Below are 11,910 nucleotides of genomic sequence, written 5' to 3' on the forward strand. Positions count from 1 at the left end.
ACTGTAAAACTTTTGGGGCGGGGAATTAATAATTAAAAAGTAACAAAAAATTTATGTCACAAAAATCTTCGTGCACTTTAAAGAAATCTGCAGACACTATTACGAAATAATGCAGTTAAATTTCTGTCAGTTTTTGTAGGATATCCTGCAGTATTCAAGCTTGTAATACATAAATTACAAAAATTATCTTCTAAAATATTAGAAGAAAGAAATTTTTAAAAAAATTTGGTTTTATTCAAAATCACTTCGAGATATGAGAAAATATTGGGCTTTATATTCAAATTCAATTCCGAGCTACTTGGATATTTACAGAAGAACACTGAACTATTTGTCTATGATGAGGAACACTTAATGGAAAAAAACAAGCTATTTATTTAAATTATTCCACATACATGAAATATTTGCTTCTCTATCGAAAACTGAGATATATCTATATTAATAATAATCACAGCTTAGTTTCTTTTAAACTTAGAAATGATTTACCTAATAGGATTCTTAGGAAATCTAAAGAATTTCCTGTCTGGTGTTTTTCGAGACGTTGTCCCACAAACACAACAGCAATACCAGGATTTGGGTTGTTCGCTAAGTAAAAGATAGAGTGAGTTAGTCTGTTATTCACCACACCACATCAAATATTGAGAGAAATCAAAATTATGTTTTTATAATAATGAATATAAATTTTTAAAAAATAATCATAAAATACGAAAAATTGTATATAACTATCAATATACTAAATTAAAAATAATCTTCAGTGGCCACTAATATTAAATAAGTTTATAAATTTTCTCAGATAAACTATTTGGTAATCTAATAGCATAAATTTAAAGCTGAAGCATAATACAATTTATTAACAAAATTAATTTATGCAATCATACATGCCATTAGCTGCCACATGGCATAAATGGCAAATTTATTCCTGATCGCTCGTTTTGTCGTAATATTATTATTAGTTGACTTTAAAGCTTAAAACTCATTTAAAAAATTTGGAAAGAAATACCAAATTGCCTGCACAAGCTGTAGTATTTATTTGCCATATGATTAATTATATAAATTGAGATTCATATGCTAAAATGCAAAGTTAATACATTAAGAATGAAAATCTAGCTGCTGTGTTATACAATGAGACAAAATATTTTTGGAGCTTGGGAATAAAAATTAATGTACTATACAAAATCAATTTTTAAAATTTATGATAGGTTTTCGAATTAAAAAAGCAAGCTTACTCACAGAAAGAGAATCGGGTGAATTCCCGTGATGGTCTTGCGAAACATCCATCTTATGATCTGCTTAAATATCTAGATAAAAGAACTGAAAAAAACTTTCAAAGAATCTCTTCGAACAACGCGGTAAAAGATTGCTAATATGGCTGACGTTCTTGCTGCTATTTCGCACATGCGCAGAAAGGTACGGAGGGTGAATGGTTTGCCCGTTTAAAATAAGCTTTAGCAACATACACAGTGTCTCTTCAGTCTGACGAAACCACATTTGCTTCGGGAAACCTTTTCTTCTCCTTGGAGATTCCATGACGAATCCTTTCCTTTCCTTTTTCCACTATTGCCGTGTGTAGCTTGCTGATAGCAAGCTGTATACCTGCTGTCATGAATTAAAAAGTACATTGCACGTATAGCAAATGCATGAGTGCGTCTGTAGCACAGGATGCAAAATAAAACCCTGACGAATCCTTACGCACGCAACAATATTAAAGCCATGCAATGAAAAAGTAAAACGGTATTAAAGTCTCCATGCAGTCGCAGACGGTTCAAAAAACCCTGCGGGGTATAGAACCCGCGATCTCGAGGTCCGTAGAAAAATCCCTTTTTCTTTTCATCACTGGGCTACGCTCACTTGTGACTTAATTGTGAAGATAGCAAGTGTTTCGGCACATGATTGATTGTCGTTTTCTGCAAAGTCCATAAGTCTCTTAGCTGCTTGGAAAACTGCACATAATTTCTCAACAGGAGATTTTGCAATCTGAATTTTTTTCGATAAGTTCGAATAGTTCCTAATAATTTCTGAATTTTTTTATATAAGATGCATGACACTGCATCTTCTAATGATTTTGGAGCATATTTGATGAGAGTATTTTAACTTTATCACTGTAGAAGGGATTTGAATTTTTCTGAACTGGAACTTCATTCTGTTTTGTTAATTCTGGGAAATTTATGGGCGGGAGGTTGTTGAGTTTTCTTCTTTTCAATCTATCTTTGCAAGCTTTACAGCCGGGATAGCTGCTGACGTGATCATCCCGCAGAAAGATACAGCAAGGTTTCTCCTTTGGTTTCTTAGGGCATTCGTTACTTCTACACAGCGTTCTGGGTTATTACATAAATGCTGCATATGTCCGAAAGCCTGGCAACAAAAATATTGATCAGTCCGTTTTCTTGGATTCTACTTTTCAATTTTTAATTCGAAGCTAAACATGTTGTTCAAGTGATAGATTTGATTTCCGCTAGAGTTGTTCTTCTGTTAAATGAAGAAGATCGGTAATTTTTCTATAACTCCTTTTCTGCTACTGGAAAATTGCTTGACATTCACAACTGGGAATTTCCTGCTTTCCAAATCTTTAAAAATCGCTTCTTCTTTAACTGAAATCAGGAGGTTCTTAAATCAGTACCAAATTAGTTTCAAAAATCCAGCTTTCGCACAACTTTAAGCCACGCCCCATTTTCTAAGGACTCTTCCTTCAGTAAGGGCTTAAAATCATCAGGCTAATTAAATATAAATTCAATTATCTGTTTCCTCTATACAAGCCAGTTTGCCTTAGAAATTCTTCCAAAGAGGCATCCCTCACCTTAGGCACACAGCCCCAGAGGCTTTGCCTTAATCACATAAACACGAGCTTTCTGATATACGGGCGGTAGAGTCCATACAAGATGGGGCGTGGCTAAAGGGCGTGCGAACCCTCTAAATTTGCGTCGATAAAATTGTCCTTGCGTGAACGAAGATCAGGTTTTTGTGGGCGCCTGGGTAAGAAACCCTCACCCCAGTCGAGTAAGTGGATCAGTTTCCGAATGTTGCCGATCGGGCAGTTGAAGAATAAAAGATGTGATTTTTCATTCCTAAATTTTTCTTTTATTTTTTGTAGAAGAGTCCTGATATGCTAGTCGATAATGGAAAGTAAAGTAGGCAATGGAAACGATACTGCTAGATAATACTTTTGGGAGAGTGACGATCGGAGAAGCATGCAGGCAGCAATGGCGGCTGGTGGAGGGTGAATGAATTGAAGTCAGGAAAGCATGGAATTTGGCCAAGAAAAGAAAGTTGATTGGAGTGTGCTAGGGGAGGAGGGGCTAAGGCTCTTTTCAGTCCATACTAATTTTGAGGGAAGGCCGAATAGAAGTGTGGGGAGGGGTTACGAATTGAGGAAAGCCTGCTAGACTTAGAAAAATAATTGGATTTTTTGTAGGCAATCGGCTAAATTTTTTTTTTTAAAGGAAATAAAAGTTAAAAAAAAAAAAAAAAGGCTTAGTATTAATTTAAGGAGCATGGGATAACTACTAGGTTTAAGCAATTAGGCATACATTATTCAGTTAAATAAATAACAGCGAAGTTATTTGTATTTTTTAATTTTATTTTATTCGTGTTTAGGTTTGTTGAGCTCTTCTATGATAAGAAATAAAATGTACATTTTATCCATTTGAGTTTCTGCAGATCTGACGTTATTGAGGTTTTCCTTAAGTAGGTGTTGGTGTATTTAATTATGGCAAAGCACACTAGGGCTATCTGCCTAAGGGGAGGGGTGCCTTTCGTGGAGGACTTTCTAAGGGAAACTGGCTCGTATACACGTTACACATGGGGAAAACCACGAAAACGCCCATGCAGCCAGCCCGTTCGCGGGATTCGAACCTCGGACCGAACTACCAGAGTTCAGCGTCTACCGCTCGGCTGCTGGTGGGCGCTTTTCTTAAGTAGATTGGTTAATTTTGTCATTTGTTGCCAGCCGAAAATAGATTCAATTTCACGCATGACTTGAAATAATTCAAGAAATCCAGATGTATTTAGGCGTGGGTTATTTTTGAAATTAATTCAAGCTGAGGGTTTGTTTGAACGAAATTATTCTGTCTTATGGCTGTAAGTGGGGGCTGGTTCTTGGTTGGTTGATAAGATAGGTTGTACAGTTTCTTGTGTTTTTGGATTTAATATTTCAGGTATAGTTTCCTGGGGCCTTGTGTAGTAATATTTAGTGGTTTGGGAAATTTTACGCACCCCCTATAAGAAGCAAGATGAGAATTTTTACAGTTGCACAAATTGGATTTTCGATAAAATCTTTAATGGGGCATTCTGCAGATCTATGGTCCCCGGCGCATTTAACGCAACGGGGGGTGAGAAAGCAATTGTCAGATGAATGATGCCATTTCTGGCAGTTATGACATTGTGGGATGAGGTTCTTATTCACATATTTTTCGATTTGCACAATAAATAGTGACATGTGAGTGATTTTGTAAATTTCTTCAATGTTTGAAGTAGGTAATAATTGGATTTGGAATAGGGGCATAGTCTGCCGAGGTCGGTTTCTAGTCATTTGTGTGATTTTGTGAGTTTTGAATCCTTGCTCAGTAAGAATTTCTTTTTATCTCATCTGTGTCCATGACCTCTAAATACAACTTTTACTGGTTTTAAGTGCCTAGCGTTTATAAGGTAATGTTTAATATTTTTTTTCTTTCAGAAATTGTGTCAAAGTGTGATAGTCATCTGGTGTGTTTGGTATAATTTTTAAGAATTCGCCGTTAATTCGGCCTAGGAATTTAACTTGCGATTGTTCTGCGAGTTGTTTCAGGTAGGTGTTGTATTTAACGTTTTCTGGTGGTTTCACCATAACAGGGGGAACAGACTTCGATTGGGGAGGAGTGGGTGCTTGCGGAGAGGAATTATTATCTTGGGCAGCGGGAGTAGTATCAGATTGAGAGGGCATGTTAGTATTTGTATTATTCAATGGACTAAATCTGTTTTTAGTGGTGATGTGGCTAGATGCATCTTTAAGGTTAACTGATTTTTTAATTTGCTTAGAGCAAGGGTCGGCAACCTGCGGCTCGCGAGCCGCATGTGGCTCTTTTGATGTAAAGTTGCGGCTCTCCAATTCCATACGGGAAAACTAATAATTTATTATCAAAACCCTTAAAAAATAAGAAAATACAGTTTTAAGTGCCTAATTTCTCAATAGCTTCAATTTTCATAATCGTTAATTAAGCTTAACATGACCGTAATGAGATAAATTTGAACCATTGTTACTGTACTGTTGATTTAAACTATTGTTCATTTTTTCAGCTCCGCTGTCAGCATGGCAGCTGGCAAAAAAAGAGAAGAACTGAAGAAGAAAACAGAGAATTCAATCAGGATTGGGTGGAGTCGTTTGCATTTATATGCAACACAGATGGCCTTGCTAGTTGTCTCATTTGCCACCAAAAACACGCACACAAAAAGAAGTCGAATTTGGGGAGACACTTCACGACAAAATATACCCAGTTTGCTGGTAAATATCCAAACGAGGACGCACCAAAAAAGCTCTTGAAGAGCTCAAAAAAATGTCAAGTTCCATGCTAAGTAACTGGCACAATCTTCCAATAATGTAAGCTCTGCAGTATCATTAGAAATTGAAAAAGAGTAAAACCATTCACGTCAAATACGTCAAATATTGTTTTATATGTGCATCTGAATAACTGTTTCGTGATATTAAAATCTAAGCAGAAATCATGAAAAAAATCAAAGATTTGCCATTATCTGCAAAACCAGTACAAAATAGAACTGCTAAGATGTTTCCAAATGTAACACATATGCAAGTGGAAGACATTCAGCTGGCTGCATTATCACTTGCTATAGATGAGTCTTGTGACATAAAAGACACAAGTTACCCTTTTCGTAGGGTATATGTCCTCCCAAGGTCCAAATGAAGAACTGTAGGATTGCTATCGCTCTCAGGGCAAATTCTCGTGGAGAAGGTATAGCAAATGCTTGTGCAAAGATGCCTGAAAGACTGTGGATAAATAAAATCGTTTCGATAGCAACTGATAGAGTCACAAGTCTGACAGGAATACACAGAGGTGTAACATATATTCTTCAGAAATGCAACCATGAAACTCTAACGTTTCACTGTGTAATTCACCAAGACGCGCTTTGTGCCCAAACATTTCCTGCCGAAATTGTTGACGTTATGAACTTGGTAATTAAGATTATCAACAGCATTTTGCAAAAGCCCTCTACCGTCACCAGTTCAAACATTTCCTTTACAGATAACCAGTTTTCTGACCCACTTCAACACAATAAAGTGTGATGGCTTTCCAGAGATAAGATATTGCAACGTTTTACTTTGTGTTTGAGTGAAATAAAAACATTCCTCAATGAAAAAAGCATTGATCATCCCGAATTGGAAAAAGACAAACGGCTGCAAAACTTCTATTTCGTGGTAGATACCACAATGAAACTAAATGAACTAAATCTAAAACTGCAAGAAAAGGGCAACCCAGCCTACGCCTTGCTTGAAGAAGTAGTTTGTTTCGAAAACAAATTACTTATTTTTGTTGAAGACATGGAGAACGGTAAATTACTTCATTTTAAAAATCTGATGTATATCGCAATGAGACCAATGCAACTATTATCACGAATTATTTCAACATAGCTTTAAGAAATATGAAGGATGGATTCGCTGAGAGATTCAAGCAATTCAAAACAAACTAAAATACTCTTGCGTTCATAGTAAATCCTCTCAACGAAAATAAATATGATATCAACAATGAGACATTTGGAATTGATGCTGGAACGCTTCAAATGCAACTGCTATATTTGAAAATGAATGCTTATATATTATCTTATATATTCTTTTCAGTGCTAACTTGAATTTAATACAAATTTATTTTCGTATATCACGTTTAACCGGTTAGTTTTACATCTACATGCTTATTATCTGTGAATTTGTACTACCATATGCTTAATATATTGTTTTGTCTGCTAATTTGAATTTACATGCACTAAAAATCACGTTTACAAAATGTCACGTTTACGTCTCGGCTCATCATCGATGAACCGCGAGCTTGGCGAATAAAAATGCAACGACGCCAACGGGTTCTCTGTGGATGAAAACCCGAAAAAATAATTAAAAACAATTAAAAGCACCCCAAAAATAAATTGAAAACACTGAAATACTTTATAATTATCCGACAACAACTTTAAAAAAAAATTACCATGAAAACTTTTAGACAATTATTTAGAATGACCATTATGAAACGAAGAGCAAAGTTGCACCCAATAGCCAAAACCATTTCACTTACAGCATTACTTTTAAAAATCTTTTAAAGAATTTCACATAACTAGAACCAAGTACCTCTGACTACAACAACAAAGAACTTTTTCGAACAATGCGGTAAAAGATTGCTAATATGGCCATGCTGGATGTTATTTCGCACATGCGCAGTAAGGTACGGAGGGTGGAAGGATTGCCCCTTTAAAATAAGCTTCAGGAATATACATAATATGTGTCTTTGATCTGACGGAGCCACATTTGCCGCGCAGAACCTTTACTTCTTCTCCTTGGATATTCTTTGTCTCCGGGGTGATAAAAAAATTTATGATATTTTTATTTCAGGAAGAGGAGAAAATGACATGCAGCTGAACACACGTACACGTTAAGAATCTTGTTTATATACCTTACTTCTGGTAATTCGTTCACTGTGGCAAGCCTTGAGTGACGTTTACGTACGGACGCTGCTATCTTCTTTCATGCTTCAACTGCTAGCAATCGAAGTTATCTTGATACACATTCGAGAAAGATTTAAAGCTGCATGAATAACATCCAATATAATTTTATTTTAATATTTTAGTTTAAATCTCTACTGGTTACTACTTTTGTTTACTTTATTTTTTCATTACATTTTCAAAACGTGGTCTGTTTTACCAAGGCCAACTTATACTCAAGGCCTGCCAGTGCGAAAATATGCTTATGTATTTTAGGTGGCCTCCATGAAATTTCTATTGACCGCAAGATGGCGCTACTATTCCGCTACGCTTTGCGACATTAACAATGAACAGGATGGTACCGGAGACAAATAATTGTCTTGTTATATGCAAAATTTAAAAACGATAAATCTGTAGGCGTCAGAAATTACGCATTTCTTTATAATAAAAATATTTTTATTTAGAAAGAAGACATGAAATTTCAAGTTATCCCATTTTTCTTTTTTCATATATAACCGTCAGCTACTTGATTCTGAATTTAATTCCTGTTTGCATCTAGATATACGCTATTTTTAATTATACTTATTAGAGTCAACTATTCTAATTTAAGGGTAATTTAGAGGACATGTTTTACTTTAAAATTATTTATATAGTATGAAGTTAGCAGGTAGCTACAGAATAAAAACTATTTCAGCGCAAAATTTTCCTCGTATTAATATCAGTTGTCCTATGCAACAAAATAATTTACAGTCGATACTAAATATGTAATTATGAAATGATTATCTAAAGTTTGTTAATACATAAGGGAAGAAGTATTCCTATAAGAGATATGATTTTAGGTACTGAAGATTTTTTTCTCTTTTTTAATTAATATAAAATACTTTTTTAGGAAATATTCAAAAATAAAATTTTAAATAATGCAGATTTAGAGCTCTGAAAAGTAAACGCAACACTACAGATATTAAAAGTAATACCAAGTATTTTACTATCACCGACAGCATATAATAATGGTATCAAGGAGATTAGAACTCAGGGAGATGCCCTCCACTCAGTCCAAGTGAAGGCAAAAAAAGGGGAAGCATGCCCTTAGTAGTCGTGGCTTAGAAAGATTGACGTGCTCTAACCACACCCAATTTTGGTCCTGGTAGTCGTAAAGGATCGCAGATTCTTCACGTCCTCTTTACCTTACTTTTCTCGCCATTTCATTTTATTTCTACATTATGTAATTGCAATAATTTCTACATTATGTAATTGCATCCTGTAATTAATGAATGCTAGCATTAAAAGTATTGTGAACACAGAACAGTAACTATTTACTCAAACTATTATTTGATTATAATTTACTTATTCTATGTATATATAATTCTCAACTTTTTCATATTATAAATATTACTAATGTTTCGAAAAAACTTAATTTGAATAAACAATGATAGAAATATGTAAACTTTACGTTGTTATTTTAAAACTCACACAACAAATGGGATTAAAGATCAAATCTACTTGAGCGCAAAATAAAATGTAGTTAAACACATAAAAGGTAAGACCTGTAATGTAATTATGATCAGACATTAAAGTAAACTGTTTTCTTTTTCATGGAGAGCTAGCCACTCCCCCTCCCCCTGTTTACTTATCGTTTTGCTTTCACATATAAGTTAATTACGAATATCGCTTTTATTATTATTAAGAAAAGGAAAATGTGAGAACTATATATGTTTCTTCGTGTACTTTACACAAAGAAAATACTCAAACTCTTTCTTGAAGGCCACTGAAACACAAGTTTCGATTATTCTACTTGTATATGCACGTTCTAAAACATTCTTTTACATGGACATGAAGTCGGAAACGTAAACATTATTTCGCTGTAACAATTCAGTGCCTTTTAGGCCTTTCAGATCTACGCATACAAAGTCAGAAAACACACTGAGCACTTGAAACCAGCTGGCGTTTTACCTCACTTCGCTAAGTACATGGACCTTATAAGAAATAGACTAACCCAAATGCGATTTGTCCCTCTTCTGAGCTGTTCCGGGCTGTCACCTTGATCCCATCCGGAGGAGGAGGGACGACTTGCAGAAATTTAAGAGTGGTTGCCTATTGCAGCGTGCATAATTGTCAAGAAAAAGCTGGTTGTAGCGCCTCATTTCACAAATTAGTATTTGTCCATATTTTTATTTTTGAAATTGAGATTGATTTTTAAAAATTTAGCATATTTCTCAAGCATAATTAATGTTCCAAATAATTATAAAGCTATTGCATGCTTTGAGGGCTGGATATTTTTTTAGCTTTTCGTATGCAGTAAGGAAATTTGTAACTACTACATTTAGAAAATAATCTTTTAAATCTGAACTATTAGAAAATTTCAAACAAGCAATTCTCTCTTGCAATTTTTATGCCTTTTATTGGTGTAAATAAGTAAAAAATACTAAAATATTTAAAAACAAATTTTTGAACGTTTTGTTTAAAATTCTAAATTGTACTGCTTTTTAAAATTATAGATGAGTATTATAGCACAATTTTTATAAAGGAATTTTATTTCAATTATATTTCATAATACATCATAGTGATGAACACGTTTGACTCCTTAAAAATGTTTATACATTTAATTCTAATATTAAAATTGTATTTAACCCTAATAATTAATTTTGCTTGTATTTTATAGTGATTATTTTTTTAAAATTTATTTTTTAGTTCTGCATAAGATTTTTTTTATTTACTGTTAATTTAATTTATTAGCCTAAATGGGCGGTAGCCTAGAAAGGCTGTTAGTTTCGAAGCGGGATTTTGCGCTGCTTTACTATAAATGTCCGTGTCTCCTTGCAAATTGTTGTTACCAAATATTATCGCCCTGTATTATATTTAAAGAAATTAAATAATGAAGAATCTGCATGAATACATGTATGTTTCTCGCACTGCGACAAAATCGACAGTATCTAGAGCCATCCAATTTTGAATAATATCCTCCACCCGAACTTGGGCACCTGGATGGCCGAATTTCGAATTTGTTTTAATCTATTTCATATTTTGTAAAACGTTAACGAATTTTTGATTAACAAACTCAACGAGTTCAGAGCGAGCACTGTGCGGAAAATAACAGTTTTATCTCCAGTGCGGAAATTGTAAAGATATGCTGTTTTCAAATGTATGTGGTTTACGGGCGAAGAACATGATATTCAATAAATATAGGTAACACACAAAACTTTAAAAAAAGGCTCCCTTTGGGCGTAATGTAAAATCTGAGTTCTAGATTTGATTTTATTTTTTCCTTCATTACGCTCACATTTTATGCTCCTAATTTTATGAATTATTAAAATAACTAATCCACTTTAATGTTAATAATTTAATGATCATATAATCAAATAAATATGATCGTTTTGTAATGTTATTATAGTTTGGAAAATCACTGCCTGAAAATGTTCATTAAATGAAAAAAAAATTATCAGATCTTGTTTAATTTTACCTTATTTATTTCAAAGCATCGCGTACTATCAATCTTATTTAATTTTACTTTATTTTTACGCAAAATTAAGTTCATAAGTTTTGTGCTTAGAGTTTTTACCGTTTTACCAAAGTAAAGATATTTGTACAAGAGTTACGTGTAAAAAAAAATGGGCGAAATGCAGTAAAAAGTGCTTTAATGAGATATATTAAATCCTATTTGGAAGAAACTGTGGCTTTTATAATCTCATCACTATACAACGTGCTTTTACATCACATTTAAAAAAATTAAATGTGCTTTTATATCACATTTAATAATTAAAAACAGTTGTTATACAAACGCCATAGGTTTCAGTGTTAAAGTAAACCAAATAGTCCCTACTCTTTCCTTCCCACATGTCTGTGACGCGCTCCCCGCCCACTGGGTTAGTCTATCTCTTATAAGGTCCATGAATCAGGAAGACTGACGTCAGATGAGTTGAGTCATGGACCTTATAAGGTAATATTATTTCTTATAAGGTGGATGAAACTTGAAAAGTGACGATGAGTATAAAAAGTTGTGCTGTCTCTTGAGGCCCCGGAAACGCTATTTATTTAAGTAAGTTTATCATCTTTAGGCAGTTTGCAGGTGTAGGTCAGGTGACCCTACCCATACTTGAGATATCTTGGCACGTTATTACAGTATAACTGCCCATGTCCGTATCGCTGACATCTGAAACACATCATAGTGTTTAGATTGCTCCTATATTTACAAAACTTGACCCGGAGATCGAGTAGAGTTATCTTATAAATGATCATTCCTACGGCGTT

The sequence above is a fragment of the Stegodyphus dumicola genome, chromosome 11, assembly GCF_044657685.1.
Source record: "Stegodyphus dumicola isolate Sdum_Otavi_A_Nest chromosome 11, ASM4465768v1".
Lineage (NCBI taxonomy): Eukaryota > Metazoa > Arthropoda > Arachnida > Araneae > Eresidae > Stegodyphus > Stegodyphus dumicola.